Genomic DNA, 17,618 nt, shown 5'->3' on the forward strand with positions numbered 1-17,618 from the left:
TCATACTGCAACGGTTTACCTCATACTTATTGGGAATGTAATCTACTCATTCCTGGGGGGGAAAACAGTTGATTACAGCATTCTTTCAGGAGAAGACACACCACGAACATTGGCTGTGTGCATACATATACATGAAACATCTGCTGTGTGCAGCGGACGGCTATCCTATCGCCTCTTACCACAGAACATGGGCCTTCATTTTCTTTCCATTTTCCGATGATTCCACACGATGAATCACCACCATTCATCCACACCCAGCAGGTGATCTACTGTGCACGGCCACGCACAGCCGACGTTCATGATGGTGTGTCCAGTCTTTTAGACTGCTTCTGATCTACTTTGTGACTCCTACAATCCACTATCACTCATTTTTAGCCACCATGGGGGCTACTGTACTGTCATGTCTACAGGAGTCTCAACTCCCTATCTGATTCCTCAATCTGTTATTCTAGAGGGGAGCAGCCAGGAATCTGCAGCATCGACGAGCAGACAGCATGTCATAACACGCCTGTACAGGTGGGCCGCTCCAACACCCAACCCGTGTTCCCTCCCATACCTCTATGGTGCCTCCGACTGCTATTTTATCTCCGCTAACCAACCGAGACTTCAAATTCCTAAGCAGGCAGGGGCGACACGCGGGGACCTGCAAAGAACCCGTGGAAAAATACTGTCTTTACCACACATCAGGGACAATTCATGTTCTTGGGCATGCTTGAATTGTGTGAAAGAACTTGCATATTTTGGTTAAACTGCTGGTAACAAACTGGTGTAAAAACTTGGGTTACTAAGTGTAAAACTGTACAGTGAAACAACTCAAATAAAGACCATATTTTGAAACCATATGGACACAGCATCAACACTGAAATTAGTGCAAATTCAATCTCTCTGTGCGAAAGCCTTTTCTACACAGTCATCTGTTCCGATCCGCTGGGCTTTGAACTTCCATTTGGATGTTTGTTTTGTGCCTGAGTAGAAAAAGACCATTAGCTCCTCTGATTGCTGCTTCACAGCAACTTGATGGCAGGCAGGCCATTTAGTCTGCCTGGGGCTTTGTTTTTTCCAAGGCATATTCTCATGGCTAGAACGGTAAGGGGTGAAAAAGGACAGCCCTAACTTTGCTGAACTTCGACAGATTTTTTTGTGCAAAAACAAATTTGCTTATTAATTGATTAACACTTCCTATCACTTATTCAATGTATTGTTTGTTTACTGGCAGTGGGGATTATTATTTTATATCAGGCTTCCTGTGAAAACCTAATTTGCTTTTATCCTTCCTATTGGCTTACTGTATTGTATTGTTCGGATATGGGCAGTGAGATGAAGATGAGTCTTTTAGTGACAAACAGCAGCATACAGAATTCTGCAGGATGCTGTTTTGACTGAATGGACAGTGGGTCAGTGTTGTTGCTGGGAAACAATGTCTGTTCTGACAGCTCAAAATGCTGGGAATGCGGGAGGAATTGTTGGCACATCTCGATGTGGATATTGTTTGAACATTGCCATTGTGACACACTAATGTTCGTGCTGGTGTGGATGTATCACCTTTAGGCAATAGCAAGCACAAATTAATTGGAGTGTTTAAGGTACTCTTTACTTTTCACATTGTGTTGTTACGTGTTAATAACATTTAGACTATGTTACCCAGCAGGCTATGCGGGTGGCAAGGTGGATGAAGAATGCCTTGCATGGCTAAACATGGAGTTTTCTAGCTGAAGAATATGTTCATTAAAATGAGTTAAACCTACACCCCGGTTTGTCATTATATAAGGAACAAACATAACATGGTGTCAGATTGGAAGTCGCTATGACGAGACAGAGATAAGAAAGGAGTAACTCTGCAAATTTCTGCGACGAAAATGGAACATTCTTCCACAATTGAAGTGAAGTGAGTAGTCGAAGATGCTAGCTTGCAAGAGCGAGGACAACGAGCCGCAGCAGCGAGAGTGACAGCAGCGAGAGTGACAGCAGCGAGAGTGACAGCAGCGAGAGTGACAGCAGCGAGAGTGACAGCAGCGAGAGTGACAGCAGCGAGAGTGACAGCAGCGAGAGTGACATCAGCGAGAGTGACAGCAGCGAGAGTGACAGCAGCGAGAGTGACAGCAGCGAGAGTGACAGCAGCGAGAGCGAGGCTGCATTGGAATCTGTTGATGAGCAAGTTGATGAGCAACATACTGAAGTAAGAGAAATTGACACTGTTCCTGTTCTCCGTCATGGATAGGCGTAGTCCTCCTACTCCTATGCAGTTAACAGGCAATCTAGCTGACAATTGGAAATGTTTCAAGCAGAGATTCAATATCTACCTAGCAGCAAAGTACCATTTCAATGTGTGTGTTTTTGTGTGTGTCTGTACTGCATCAAATTTCACTATAAAATTTCACTAGTGAGTTTCACTAGTGAGTCTTTCAGATTTTCAAATTCAAATTTTTGCTCAGTGTGTTCAGCTCAGCCAAATACTGGTCAAAACTGACTCCCTGTTTCTGATCATGAGAGAAAAACTTGTATCTCTCAAACATGACGTTCTGGCTTGGTACAAAGTACTCCTCAAATTTAGCCATTAGCACAGTCAATATCAAGTTTGCCTCGTCTTGTTGAAAGCTATTGTAAATGTCCAATGCATCATCTCCAATAACATGCAGAAAAATGGAAGCTTTCAATTTGTCATCATCTCCCCCTGCACCACTGGACAGTTCTGGTAAACTCAAAATGAAAGGAAAATATGTGTGTTATGTTTGTTCCTTATATAATGACACACTGGAGGTAGTTGGCAGTGTTGCTACTTCAGGGTAGTTTGAGTAGTAGTCGGTAACAACAATGTGACTTTTGCCATTGCAGTCAAAAAGGTCAACTCCAACTTTGTAGTAGGGTCTGTTGAGTACTGGATGAGGCATTAGCGGCTCTGCTTGCTGCTTTGGCCTGTAGGTCAAACACAGTTCACATGAAGCAGTGGTCTGGCTGATTTCCTGAAACTAATTCAATGTGAACCTGTGTGAACTTTGGGTTGGAGGAAAAGTGCACTTCTGTGTGTGGACAGGAAACGTGATAATTATCCGAACAGAAACTGAAACTGGGAATGGGAAATCAGGTGCCTAGTAAGAAAATTGAAGAGAAAGTACCACAGAAAATGTGATTCAACTGTCCCAGGAGGCCTCCCGAGTGGCACAGCGATCTAGCAGTGCTAGAGGCATCAGTACAGAACCGTGATCGATCCCAGTTTGTGTCGCAGCTGGCAGCAACCGCAACCCATGAGGCAGGATATACTTGTCCCATCGCGCTCTAGCGACTCCTTGTGGCGGGCCGGGCGCATGTTTGCTGACTTTGGTCACCAGCCGTACTGTGTTTCCTCCAACACATTGGTGGGGCTGGCTTCCAGGTTAAGTGAGCAGTGTGTCAGGAAGCTTGGTGGCGTCGTGTTTTGGAGGACGCATGGCTCCCGACCTTCGCCTCTCCCAAGTCCGTATGGGAGTTGTAGTGATGAGACAAGACTGTAACTACCAATCGGATATCACGAAATTGGGGAGAAAAAGGTGTAAAAATAAATACAAATAAAAAACTATATATTTTTTAAACTATCCCAAGGATGTTAATTATGCAATGGAAGCATGATATTTGCCCATGGGACTGCCATCATCACACCAAGTGTTGTTAGGAGTGGTGACAAAAGCCTCCTTTAGAGATGACTACACAATTCATTGCACAGCACATTCACAAAGACCCCCACCTTCAGTCTGGAATGACTACAGTTTGCACTTTTCAGGAGAAAACTGCTTTTAAATGTTCAGTAAATCAGATGTTTATGCGTTAAACTTTGCTTCAGCTTTTTATGTTGTTCAGACTACTGATCCTCTAAGTCAAAGTCCCAGAGAGAGGATTATCTTCTTTCAGATCTCACTTCAACGCAGGATGGATGCAGAAACATGGAGGGGAAGTTTGTACTAGAAACAATGCAACACTGTCATTAGTCATTTGAGAGAAAGGGTCAGTTTTGGGTCAGAAAACCTCAGGAATTTCATACAAACCCACAACCTTCCCAGAACACATTTTGTTACTACATTACCTGGAAACCTAGGGGAATGTTCTGTGTGGTGGATATTACAGATGTTGTGCACAACATTTTTGTGAATGTTAGGACAACATTCCCAGGATATTTCATTTCAAACATTTTCTGAAAATATTATTTTAATGTTCTTGGGATGATCCGAATGTGATCCTAATGATCCTAATAATCCTAATGTTAGATAAAACATAACTAGAACTTAATGGGAATGTTAGCTAATGTCCTGGTAGTCTTCCCGGTTTGCTGGGGATATTCAACATGGTCCTCAAAACCAAGAGATTTGAGGACCATGATTAATTAGGATACTGATCCACCAGAAAAGAGAGAGATGGGGTTGAGACCATCTCCCAAAAGTTTAAATAGTCTCTCAATAAAAGTTAGTTGTTCAGCTGTGGTATAAAATGTCCAAATCAAACAAACAAGGAGAAGTCAGACAGCTACAGACTATTGTTTTTAATCTACCACAGACTGAGAGAAAGGGGAGCAAAAACAAGACAAGAGGACATTTTATTCCAAATCGGAAAACAAATTAATCTTATCATGGGAAATGTACCACTGTACATCTGGATATCATAGACCTCCCACAAAAAATCCTGACCCCTTCACTGAGCCCTTCACAGCTACAGTATACCACTGACCACACTCCCTTTCTTCCTCTCTCTCTCCCCCTTCTCTGTCTCATTCTTTTTTCCCCCACTTTTTTCTCTCTCTCTCTCTCTCTCTCTCTCTCATAATTCGGCTGCTACAGAGACTGTAACACCTCTGGTATTCTGGCTCCGCTCCCAGGGTGCTGTTAGAAACCTGGACTTCCCATGGTAACTGTTGTTAGCCAATCCCTGTGGAGCAAGAGGAGCTAGTGTCCTGGTCACAGCTGTGTGATTGGGCGTACCTGCACTCTCTGTATCCTCCATGGACTTGAATGACACTTCAGGGACTAGACATTTTAGAATGGAGTTAAGATCATGGAAGAGTGATCAGACAGAGTGATATTTTGTTTAATCTGGATGAATGTTAAATCTTAGAGGATTTCAGGGAAGAGAGTCCATTCTGTGTTTAATATCTGTACGGACCAATGTATAGAAAGGCCTGACTGATCTTACAAATCATGCATAGTCTACACGCAACATATTTCAGTGATGTGTATACAGTTGAAGTCAGAAGTTTACATACACCTTAGCCAAATACATTTAAACTCAGTTTTTCACAATTCCTGACATTCAATCCAAGTAAAAATTCCCTGTCTTAGGTCAGTTAGGATCAACACTTTATTTTAAGAATGTGAAATGTCTTAATAATAGTAGGATTTATTTCAGCTATTATTTATTCATCATTTAAGTTTACATACACTCAATTAGTATTTGGTAGCATTGTCTTTAAATTGTTTAACTTGGGTCAAACGTTACGGGTAGCCTTCCATAAGCTTCCCACAATGAGGTGGGAGAATTTTGTCCCATTCCTCCTGACAGGGCTGGTGTAACTGAGTCAGGTTTGCAGGCCTCCTTGCTCGCACACACTTTTTCAGTTCTGCCCACACATTTTCTATAGGATTGAAGTCAGGGCTTTGTGATGGCCACTCCAATACCTTGACTTTGTTGTCATTAAGCCATTTTGACACAACTTTGGAAGTATGATTGGGGTCATTGTCCATTTGGAAGACCCATTTGCAACCAAGCTTTAACTTCCTGACTGATGTCTTGAGATGTTGCTTCAATATATATCCACATAATTGTCCTGCCTCATGATGCCATCTATTTTGTGAAGTGTACCAGTCCCTCCTGCAGCAAAGCACCCCCACAACATGATGCTGCCACCCCCATGCTTCACAGGTGGGATGGTGTTCTTCGGCTTGCAAGCCTCCCCTTTTTCCTCCAAACATAACGATGGTCATTATGGCCAAATAGTTCTATTTTTGTTTCATCAGACCAGAGGACATTTCTCCAAAAAGTACGATCTTTGTCCCCATGTGCAGTTTCAAACCGTAGTCTGGCTTTTTTATGGTGATTTTGGAGCAATGGCTTCTTCCTTGCTGAGCGGCCATTCAGGTTATGTCGATATTGGACTCGTTTTACTGTGGATATAGATACTTTTGTACCTGTTTCCTCCAGCATCTTCACAAGGTCCTTTGCTGTTGTTCTGGGATTGATTTGTACTTTTCACACCGAAGTACGTTCATCTCTAGGAGACAGAACATGTCTCGTTCTTGAGCGGTATGACAGCTGCGTGGTCCCATGATGTTTATACTTGCGTACTATTGTTTGTACAGATGAACGTGGTACTTTCAGGCATTTGGAAATCGCTCCCAAGGATGAACCAGACTTGTGGAGGTCTACAAATTTTTTTCGGTCTCGGCTGATTTCTTTTGATTTTCCCATGATGTCAAGCAGAGGCACTGAGTTTGAAGGCAGGCCTTGAAATACATCCACAGGTACACCTCCAATTGACTCAAATGATGTCAATTAGCCTATCAGAAGCTTCTAAACCATGACATAATTTTCTGGAATTTTCCAAGCTGTTTAAAGGCACAGTCAACTTAGTGTATGAAAACCTTTGACCCACTGGAATTGTGATACAGTGAAATAATCTGTCTGTAAACAATTGATAGGAAAATGACTTGTGTCATGCAAAGTAGATGTCCTAACCAATTTGCCAAAGCTATAGTTTGTTAACAAGAAATTTGTAGAGTGGTTGAAAAACGAGTTTTAATGACTCCAACCTAAGTGTATGTAAACCTCCGACTTCAACTGTAAATCTGAAAACCACGTTTCAACAATATTGTCATTTGAGTTTCACAGTCAGCGTGGAACTTGTAACTACTGTATACAGCGTAATTCGTGAAGACATTTATGGGAGATGGAACAGCTTGTTCCTGAGAAACAGACGTGAAACTACAATCAACCATTTGACACTGACTCATTCTTTACCTAAGCTAGCGAGATTCTCATCCTTTAGAAACACAAAACACTTATCCAAGCCAAACATTTAATCATCTGATACGGCAAACCGATATGTTTCCTCCCTAGTGTATGGGATGAGCTATAAGGGTCAATTCCATCGAATACAACCTGCATTGCAGTAGTCACCCAGTATCTGATGGTTAGAAGGAAACCATAGAATGATGAATAATGTTTTTGAAAGAAATAGTGACAAATTGGGCTGCGTGTGAAAGAAGAACTTTATCTTTGGCAGTAAATCATTTGCCACTCCTGTGAACTGAGCCACCTTTTTGTTCATCTCTAATTCCCCATGACAATACAAAACCTTCAGAGCAGTCTCTCTATGAAACAACACATTCTTCTCCTCTGGCTAAGGCCTTATAGCTGCAAGCCTAATGATGTTGTCCCATCAAAAAAAGCCTTGCATATCTCCTAATCTGCAGTACTCTGCCCCTATTCAACCCCTGAACGTCTTCCTTTAACGTGTGGCAGTATACCCGGTCCCTTAAATAAAACACGTCTGGCAGGGTAGGAATGTAAACTATATGTTATCAGTCACCTGTGCTGGCTTGATGATAAACGAACCACGTAAACTGAGTCATTTGTGACCTCTTATTGACTCTACAAACCACCAAACAAACATGCCAACTCTGGCCCTGCTCACATCAGAGCTCAGAAGATCCTGGTCGAGAGGGTAATTGTGATAATTATGAATAGGAATGTACTGCATGCAGATCTGTGGGTGTTTAGTGTAAAGGGGAGCAAAAATTTTTTGTTGCATGTTTAACTTGCTGTTCACTTAGCTTTGAACGTTTTGTGGTTGATCATTAATAAATATAAATGTTGAAAATCAACTTACAGTGTCATACTTAACATGATAGATACAGTGCCTTCCGAAAGTATTCACACCCCTTGACTTTTTCCACATTTTGTTGTTTTACAGCCTGAATTTAAAATGGCTTGAATTTAGATTTTGTGTCACTGGCCTACACACAATACCCCATCATGTCAAAGTGGAATTATGTTTTTAGATTTTTTTAAATTCTAATTAATGAAAAATGAAAAGCTGAAATGTCTTCAGTCAATAAGTATTCAACCCCTTTGTTATGGCAAGCCTAAATAAGTTCAGGTATCAAAATGTGCTTAACAAGTCACATATTAACCTGAATGGACTCACTCTGTGTGCAATAATAGTTTTTAACATGATTTTTGAATGACTACCTCATCTCTTTACCCCACACATACAATTATCTGTAACATCCCTCAGTTAATAAGTGAATTTCAAACACAGATTCAACCACAAGGACCAGGGAGGTTTTCTAATGCCTTGCAAAGAAGGGTACCAATTGTTAGATTTTTTTTCTTCAAAGCAGACATTGAATATCCCTTTGAGCATGGTGAAGTTATTAATTACACTTTGGATGATGTATCAATACACCCAGTCACTACAAAGATACAGGCATCCTTCCTTACTCAGTTGCCGGAGAGGAAGAAAACCACTCAGGGACTTCACCATGAGGCCAATGGTGACTTTGAAACAGTTACCAAGTTTAAAACATGCATCCTGTTTGCAATAAGGCACTAAAGTAAAACTGCTAAACATATGGCAAATAAATTAACTTCATGTCCTGAATACAAAGAGTTATATTTGGGGCAAATCCCACACAACACATCACTGAGTACCACTGGAGTTGCTGAACAAGACAACATTAAATGCACAATTCAGGTGAGCAAAGCTCTTAGAGACTTACCCAGAAAGACTCACAGCTGTAAATGCTGCCAAAGGGGAGTCTAGCATCAGTGGCGGTCGGTGCCGTTTAAGGTAAGGGAGGACCATTCATTTTTAATGAGCATGGTCTTATTTCTATTACAGCATATTGGATGACTGTCATTCATATTACATTCACCCAGCTCAATGTAGCATCGCTAAGTTTAGGCTACTGCATGATATTAAAATATTTACAATACATATCATGAGGTTGCTACAACCTAGCCTACAAATTAAAGTTTACAACGTAAGTGCACAGGTCGAGAGAAAATTTGAGTCATCAAGGTGGCAGACAGTGACACAATTAATACCGCCTTGCACACTCTTGCCTGTGTCTAGCTGATCTACAGTGTCATCATTCGTCCAACAGTTGCAAATGAGAGCTTCTATTGGACAAATTCAGGTAAGTTTATACCGGTTTCGTTCCGTTTGCTTCAGTGTAAGATATGTTTTTCAACAGAACCAGCAGAATGAATACACCCTTGATCACCAGCAAACACCATACAAACAAACAGCATGATCACTTTGCTCATTTTATAATTCCTTCTCGCATCTTCGCACTCTTGTGGACTTCAGTGCACAACACAACAGCTGTCTGTGACCAGGTGAAAAAACCTTTCCAAACTAAACCGTTATACCATGGCTAACCGCTACACACAGCGGTTAGCTATGTCACCATTTTAGCTAACGTCATAGTCAACATGGCTACTAGAACTAACATATTAGTAATTCTGCTACAATCATGCAGTACAGTGTAGTCAGCAAGCAGTTTAGCAGTAAAACCGGCTAGCCTCTGTGTCAAAAAATGAATAAAACCAAAAGTTTACCTTGACTTGGAAGAGGTCCAGTGTTGGAAAGCCATAGCCTGCTAGCTAACATAGCATCCTCTCTGTTTGAGCCCGGGTGTTTGACTAGGCTAAACTAGCTAGCTGCATTCTCTAGCTAAGTAAGTGAAAGTGAAGAAAATTCTACAAAATATAGCTCTCTCTCTCTCTCTCGCTTCTCCTTCATTTTTTAAGAAATTAATTTGCTCAAAACTGTTCAACTATTGTCTTTCTCTCGCTTTGTCAACTACACACCACATTTTATGAACTGTAGTGCTCGCTAGCTGTAGCTTTTGCTTTCAGTACTAGATTAATTCTCTGATCCTTTGATCGGGTGTACAACATATCAGTTCATGCTTCTAGATTGCTGTGTAAGTCTATGGAAGGGGATGAGAACCACGAGCCTCCTAGGTTTTGTATTGAAGTCAATGTACCCAGAGGAGGATGGAAACTAGCTGTCCTCCAGCTACACCGTGGTGCTAGCCTAGAGAGGTCTGTTGACACTACTTTAGACCTTCATTGCAAAACAATGTGTTTTAATCAATTATTTGATGATGTGAATGTATTTAGTATCTAAAAAGGAAAACTTTTTTTTGTTTCACCATAAAAATAAAAACATTCACTGAGGAGGATGGTCCTCACCTCCCTCCTTCGAGGAGCCGCCACTGTAACGTGTTGACTCAGGGGTACTTAGGTAAATTAGATATTTCTGTATTTTATTTTTCCAATAGATTTGGAAACATTTCTAAAAACACGTTTTCACTTTGTCATTATGGGGTGTTGTGTGTAGATGAGTGAGAGAAAAATATTTTGGATCCATTTTGTATTCAGGCTGTAACACAACCAAATGTGGAATAAGTCAAGGGGTATGCATACTTGTTTTTTATTTATTTAATTTTTTTACCTTTATTTAACTAGGCAAGTCAGTTAAGAACAAATTCTTATTTTCAATGACGGCCTAGGAACAGTGGGTTAACTGCCTGTTCAGGGGCAGAATGGCAGATTTGTACCTTGTCAGCTCAGGGATTGGAACTTCCGGTTACTAGTCCAACGCTCTAACCACTAGGCTACCCTGCCACCCCTTCCTGAAGGCTCTGTATGTGAAACATAGAATAATTAACTCTAAGACTTGAACTCTTCACCATTTCATTCAGTTTGGTCATTTTTCCTGGAATTTGTATTAATATATAGGGAGGAGTACGGTACGCCGTAGGTGACTACCATTGGAGGCTGCAGATGGGAGAACGGCTCATAATGTCTGGAACGGAGTAAATGGATTGGCATCAAACACCTGGAAACCATGTGTTTGATACCATTCCACCTATGCCGCAACAGTCACTACCATGAGCCCGTCCTCCCCAATTAAGGTGCCACCAACCTCCTGTGGTGGTTACATCAAACGTCTTCTTGACCAAGTCAAATCTGCACATCAAATTTCACAATTTAAAGTCGTTTTGAAACCCACAGAATACGATTGGGATTGCTCATGTCTTCATCTTATTTCTGCCTAGGACTTTTTTGTTTTGATTCAAACAGGTTTAAACTCGCCTCATTGGCCTCCTAGTCCCACCGTGAATCAGGCAAACTCATCTTGTTACATAACTACTGATGTACTGTTCTGTAACAGGATACGGTTTGCGTGACATTACATTGTATTAAATACACAATCCACTGAAATAATGACTACGCCATCCAATCATTATGGTGTACTAAAGTAAACAGTCTTGTATACTTCCACAGCTCACTGTGCAAAAGACCTGAAGACTCTAGATAAATACTACAACACGGGAGAAAAACAGGATGCATCTCAATACCCTGCCCAACCTACCGGGTCATCAGTGCTGAAGAAATCCCAAAAGAAAAGGAAATGTAGGATTTCCTTGGACACCAAAAGAAAAACATGGAATGTGAGGGTCGGCTTTAAAGACCAAACAAATTTAGCAGAGGGAGAACCCCCTAGCTGTGTCACAAAATGAAAGTTATATATATAGAGAGGTCCATCTTCCGTCTAGTGTGGTTTTCTTCCATTCAGAATGCAAAGGTCCCTATAAGCCTGCTTAGTCCTTGATATAAATTCAGATTTGGATCAAGCATGGTTAAAGTTCAGGGTGCAGAAGACGAGCAACAATTGTTTTGGCAGCTACCAGGGAAGGTTATAACCGCCTTGTTAGGATGGGGCTTTACCGGGGTAGAAGGAAAGCTAAATATAGTTGGGTAAATTGCTAATGAGAATGCTGAAATCAGCAGACATGTTACTCATGGATGGAGCCTTCTCAAGATACAAGTGAATCTCAGCAAGCAGCTACAGTGGCTTGCAAAGTATTCACCCCCCCCATTGCATTTTTCCTATTTTGTTGCCTTACAACCTGGCATTTAAATATATTTTTTTTTGTGGGTTTGCATCATTTGATTTACACAACATGCCTACCACTTTGAGGATGCAAAATATGTTTTATTGTTTAACAAACAAGACAAAAAAAACAGAAAACTAGATCGGGAATAATAAAGTCAATACTTTGTAGAGCCACCTTTTGCAACAATGTTACGTACGCCTCTAGGAAGAGGGAACGCAACACCCTGATACAACTCAACTCCCCATGGAGTGAAAGAGGTATGGGATTGTAGGTCCGAGTAAGGATGACAAAAGGCAGAGAACTTACCGTTTACAGGGAATTTATTCCGTCACACGGTAATTTTGGGGGAAAGGGGCTGGACCGAAGCAAAGCAAAGAAAGTAAATGTCAAAGCCCCCTCTCCTACCTTACCTGCCTACCCACTACTTACCTAACTAGCACCACCTGGCACACTAACCAAAATACAGGGGATGGTCCACCCAGGTCTTACCTAGTGTGCATAGACAGTATATACTACGGGTATATGTATGCCCGCAGGCCTCTTGCCTAAGCACTCCCAAGGTGCCTTCCCCTTCCCTCCTGGGAACAAAAACAGAATAATTACTAATCACAGACCTTTTGGCATACACATACCTTTACAGGACCGGCTACAAAAACACTATACACAAACAATTTGAGCAACAACCAGCACAAGATATCAAAGAAGCTCTCTCTGAGCAACAACCAATACAGGCTATAACAATAAGCTATTTCGAAGAAACAACCAACACATGCTATCACCCTCAGCTCTATTCTCTCAGCAATCATCTCTCAGCAACAACCAAGACAGGACAAGCTTATTAGCGCTCTCTCCTAACAACAACCAACACAGGCTCTCACCCTCTTCTCTCAGCAAACATCTCTGCTTCTAAGTAACAGAACACTTGCTTATATAGCTGGAGAAGGAATTGGTAATTGAAGACAGCTGTGTCCTCTGATGAGAGGGCGGGGTCAGTTCCAATTTGACATGGAGACAACCAATCAGCTGCTTGGGCGATTCCAGGAAGTCATTTCCTGAAACACACACATACAGAAACCACACAGGAACTGGGGAACGTAACAAGCAATTACAGCTGCAAGTCTCTTGGGGTACTTCTCTATAAGCTTCGCAAATCTAGCCACAGGGATTTTTGCCCATTCTTCAAGGCAATACTGCGCCAGCTCCTTTAAGTTGGATGGGTTCCGCTTGTGTACAGCAATCTTTAAGTCATGCCACAGATTCTCAATTGGATTGAAGTCTGGGCTTTGACTAGGCCATTCCAAGACATTTCAATGTTTTCCCTTAAACCACTCGATGTTGCTTTAGGAGTATGCTTAGGGTCATTGTCCTGCTGGAAGATAATCCTCCGTCCCAGTCTCAAATCTCTGGAAGACTGAAACTGGTTTCCCTCAAGAATGTCCTTGTAGTTAGCACCATCCATCATTCCTTCAATTCTGACCAGTTTCCCAGTCCCTGCAGGTGAAAAACATCACCACAGCATGATGCTGCCACCACCATGCTTCATTGTAGGGATGTTGTTCTCGGGGTGATGAGAGGTGTTGGGTTTGCGCCAGACAGTGTATTCCTTGATGGCCAAAAAGCTCAGTTTTAGTCTCATCTGACCAGAGTACCTTCTTCCATATTTGGGGAGTCTTCCACATGCATTTTGGCGAACATCAAGCATGTTTGCTTATTTTTTTCTGGCCACTCTTCCGTAAAGCCCAGCTCTGTGGAGTGTACGTCTTAAAGTGGTCCTATGGACAGGTACTCCAATCTCTGCTGTGGATCTTTGCAGCTCCTTCAGGTTTATCTTTGGTCTCTTTGTTGCCTCTCTGATTAATGCCCTCCTTGACTCGTCTGTGAGTTTTGTTGGGGGGCCCTCTTTCGGCAGATTTGTTGCCGTGACATATTCTTGTCATTTGGTTAATAATGGAATTAATGGTGCTCCATGGGATATTCAAAGTTTTGAATATTTTTTATAGCCCAACCCTGATCTGTACTTCTCCACAACTTTGTCCCTGACCTGTTTGGAGAGCTCCTTGGCCTTCATAGTGCCCCTTGCTTGGTGGTGCCCCTTGCTTAGTGGTGTTGCAGACTCTGAGGCCTTTCAGAACAGGTGTATATATACTGAGATCATGTGACAGATCATGTGACACTTAGATTGCACACAGGTGGATTAATTATGTGACTTCTGAAGGTTATTGGTTGCACCAGATCTTATTTAGAGGCTTCATAGCAAAGGGGGTGAATACATATGCAAGCACCACTTTGCTGTTTTTATTATTATTTGAAACAATAATTTTTTTTCATCTCACTTCACTATTTTGGACAATTTTGTGTATGTCCATTACATGAAATCCAAATAAAAATCCATTTAAATGACAGGTTGTAATGCAACAAAATAGGAAAAACGCCAAGAGGGGTGAATAGTTTTGCAAGGCACTGTACAGAGAATAAGCCAAACTAAACAACTACTTGGTAATTTGGCATATGAACTGATTTCAAGGCATGCTAAAGTGTTCCAGAGAGTAGTGACACTCTTTGCGGACCACTCTTTGCATCCAGAACAGCCTAAATTCTTTGGGGCATGGAAACATTGCTCAATTAGTTTCAAGGGATCTAACGTGTGCCAGGAAAGAATAGCCCACACCATTAGACCACTACGAGCCTGTAACGTTGACCCCAGTAAAGATGGGGCCATGGACTCATGCTGCTTACGCCAAATCCTTACACTGCCATCAGCATAATGCAACAGGAGCCAGGATTTGTCAGACCAGGGGACGTTTTTCCACTCCTCAATTGTCCAGTGTTGGCGACCGTGTGCCCACTGGAGACGCTTCTTCTTGTTTTTAGCTGATAGGAGCGGAACCTGGTGTGGTCGTCTGCTGCAATAACCCATCTGTGACAAGGGCCGACGAGTTGTGCGTTCCGAGATGCAGTTCTGCACACCACTGTTGTACTGTGCCGTTATTTGATTGTTTGTGGCCCGCATGTTATCTTGCTAGATTCTTGCCATTCTCCTTCAACCTCTCAACAACGAGCTGTTTTCACCCACAGGACTGCCTCTGACTGGATTTTCATTTTTTTCATTTTCGGTAAACCCTAGACAGGTTCTTGCCTGAAAAGCCCAGGAGGCCTTCCGTTTCTGAGATACTGGAACCGGCACGCCTTGCACTGACTATCATACCACACTCAAAGTGGCTTAGGTCAATCGTTTTGCCCATTCTAACGTTCAATCGAACAGTAACTGAATACCTCAATACCTGCTTTAGCGAGCCATGGCCACGTGTCTCACTGTCTGTAGGAGTGAACCATTTTCGTGAATGGGGTGGTATACTTATTAAAAGTGTAAGTGTTGCTGAGAAGAATAACACTAGAAAATATCAAATTCCTGTAAAAACACATCATGGAACTTCCCCTTGAACTGAATCTAATTTTATGCTTTTCAATTTATCATCCCTTATCATCCCTAATATATTTTACTAAGGTTCAATGAATGGAATTCCAGAGACATCTGGAAATACGTTTTCTCTTCATGCGGCTCGCAACTTCTCTCTGAACATATGTCCCAAATGTGACATTTAGAAAATGACTCTCAGCCATCACCATAACAAGAACAGTAGCTTGTACTGAAAGAACAATATTAAGTTGTTCCATTCCCCTATATGTCAGAGATTCTCCTTTGAAAATGAATCAGTCAATTAAACCTCATAGATGAGGAAATACGTAGAGCGGGTTTGCTCTCTTTCACATATCAAGGCCAGACCTCATATGAGCTGACGGAGACTAAATCATGTTACTCATTCTATGAGTGTACTATTGGCAAACTGTGAGAGGGGAAGATCATGAAATTAAGTCGTTTCATAGAAACAAGCCATGCTCGCAGTCAGACTTTCAGTATAATATCTTCTCATTTCCCAATGGACGTGACTGGTAAATATTTAGACAATCGAGTTCAGAGGAGGCCTATGATGTCATTTCCACATGCATTCTTCAGCCTAATTGTCCTTAAAGGAAAACAGTAGATCAGCGTCCAGCAGTAATGTATGGTGAATGACTATGCTTACTGTGCTGGCTGGTGTCTGAAGTGGGACTCCTTTATATTGCTGATAATGAATGAATTGAGAGAGTCACACAGCACTGTTAGCCTTAGATTTGGTTGTTTGAGTGATGCTAGTTTGGTATTATTCCATGATTTATAACCACAAATGAACAGAACATGTGAATATGTATGTATTTGGTATTATTTTTTTTTTAAATGTTGAGTGAATCACACAGCATAAATGTGGAATCAGCTGTTTTTAGTGATGCTTTGTAAATTATAATTTCCTCAAAAATATAATTTCATTTTGTCATCATGCTTTTAATTCCCTGAGTCTTTGTAGGGTTAGCCTGGGAATAAGGGACAGTGTATTATAAGTGTATTAAACATTTTTCTAAAGAAAATATAACGTAATATTCCCCTGTGAGACACAAGTCCAGAGAATGTGGGTGCTTTTCATTCCAACCGGTCCTCTCTGTCAATCAGCAACTCCTTCTAACTGTATTGGATATGGAAACTGTGCGAACACTTTTCTTTTCTCTGTCGTTTCTTTCTAAAGGCATTCAGATTTGTATCATTAGTCATAGCTAGACTATAGTCAGTAGTCTAGTAACGGTGGTCACACATAATCTTCTAATGAGCCCGGTCTGCCTGTCCCTGGCCTGCTTTCTGTGCCTCGTTCAATGGAAGGCATTTTCCTGCTCCTGTAATGGTATTCAGACTCTCCAGTAAGTGTTTTTACATTCAAAGCCACAGGCGATTGTGTGAGGCACCATCCAGACCCTGATTAGCATAAGCTTATTGGGGGAAAGCCTCCCCTGGCATCGGTTCTGGAGTGAATGAGTGCCACTGCCAGTGAGCCAACCACATTGGTATTCTACCACACTGGTAGCTAAAAACTAAAGAAGATGGGAGTCATTCTTTCTCTTGTAGGCCTACCAAAGATGATCACACCATTAGTAAAATGTAAGCAACCAACGTTGTTGTCATGGCAATCCATAAAAACTCAGACATGTTATCCACAACATGTGCTTATGTGGGGAAAGTTTGTATGACATTTAATTTCTCTTTTGTTGTGGAGCGTCTGACAATTAATTTTCTGGATCGTATTTTCATGCCTCCAATAAATAAATCTGTATTTTCAATACTAGAACATGTACTCTAAAAGTATTCCGAAAGTACTTATTAGTGTATAAATGAATTTCTTCATCTTATTGCTACCATTGAGAGGTCTGAAATATTGAGTCATATGAGGTCTGGCCTTGATATGTGAAAGAGAGCAAACCCACTCTACGTATTTCCTCGTCTGTGTTCCACTGCCCCTGTCCCCCCCCCCCCTCCCCGGTTAGAGGGGAATAAGACATCATGACATCATGCAGTGGTAAAAGTGTTCCTGGCAGAGAGTGAGTTGTACATACCACCAGTGGTGGAAAAGGTACCCAATTTTCATACTTGAATAAAAGTTAAGATACCTTAATAGAAAATGACTAAAATAAAAGTACAATCCTACTTGAGTCTAAAAGTCTAAAAGTATTTGGTTTTAAATAAACATATAAATATAATTATCAAAAGTAAATGTAATAGCTAAAATATAAAGTATCAAAAGTAGAAGTAAAAAGTATAAA

This window comes from Oncorhynchus kisutch, linkage group LG18, assembly GCF_002021735.2.
Source record: "Oncorhynchus kisutch isolate 150728-3 linkage group LG18, Okis_V2, whole genome shotgun sequence".
NCBI classification, from domain to species: Eukaryota; Metazoa; Chordata; class Actinopteri; order Salmoniformes; family Salmonidae; genus Oncorhynchus; species Oncorhynchus kisutch.